General features: G+C 63.9%; 1 pseudogene; it reads left to right on the plus strand.

Moving 5' to 3' along the window:
* The first annotated feature begins 94 nt into the window (after positions 1 to 94).
* Positions 95 to 1118, plus strand: LOC104989103 (annotated as a pseudogene).
* The last annotated feature ends 52 nt before the right edge of the window (positions 1119 to 1170 follow it).

Genomic DNA, 1170 nt, shown 5'->3' on the forward strand with positions numbered 1-1170 from the left:
GTTCACAGAGGCCTGGCCCTGGGAGTCCTGGGGGTCAGCTCCCTGCCTGCCAGCTGTTAGGGGCGGGGCTGGCGCTCAGAAAAGAGGCTTGAAACCTGGGGACGGGTGGGGGTGGGCAGAGGGCAGGGCAGGCTCCCCTCCTCGGCCTGTCTGTCTGTCTCAGCTCCCAGGTCTTCCTGTGTCTCTCCCAAGCTCCGACTGACTCTGTATGTGTGTCTGTCTCAGAGACCCTACTGAACACGAAATTGGAAACTGCTGATCTGAAGTGGGTGACATTCCCTCAGGCGGACGGGCAGGTAAGAGCTGGGGCTCAGGTAAGAGCTGGGGCTGGGGCTCGGGAGGAAAGCCGATGGGGGTGGGGGGCCACTGTGCTGCTGCTTCCCATGCCATACACCCATCCCCCACATCTCAGCAGCCAGGGCAGGTGTCTTCTGAGCCCTCGCCCCCCAAGGGTCCCCCAGCCTCCCTCCTGGCTTCATGGCAAAGACCCTGCAACTAACCCTCCCCCACCAGCTCAGCAGCCCCCCTTCTCCCCGCAGTGGGAGGAGCTGAGCGGCCTGGACGAGGAGCAGCACAGCGTCCGGACCTACGAGGTGTGTGACATGCAGCGGGCCCCAGGCCTGGCCCACTGGCTGCGCACCGGCTGGGTCCCCCGCCGCGGGGCCGTCCACGTGTACGCCACGCTGCGCTTCACCATGCTGGAGTGCCTCTCCCTGCCGAGGGCCGGCCGCTCCTGCAAGGAGACCTTCACCGTCTTCTACTTCGAGAGCGACGCAGACACGGCCACAGCCCACACGCCAGCCTGGATGGAGAACCCCTACATCAAGGTACCCAGGCGCCCTGGGGTTGGGGGGGCTGGCCTGGGGGATGGAAGCAGGAGGCCCCCAGCTTGAGGAGGGAAGCGGGTGGTCTGCTAGGTGGAATGGCCAGTCTACTCCACTGGGCAAGTACACCTCGCCCCCCTCACCTCATTTTTTGGCTGGGTCAGCACATCTTGCAGGATCTTAGTTCCCCTGCCAGGAATTGAACACATGCCCTTGTTAGTGAAAGTGTGAAGTGCTAACCAGTGAGTCGCCAGGGAATTCCCGCCTCGCCCCTTCACAGCCTTTGCACCAGCTGATGCCTCAACCCTGGAGTGCCTTCTCTCTGCCTCTCCCACCCAGCTCCTAC

Source organism: Bison bison, unplaced genomic scaffold (assembly GCF_000754665.1).
Source record: "Bison bison bison isolate TAMUID 2011002044 unplaced genomic scaffold, Bison_UMD1.0 scf7180017475343, whole genome shotgun sequence".
Lineage (NCBI taxonomy): Eukaryota > Metazoa > Chordata > Mammalia > Artiodactyla > Bovidae > Bison > Bison bison.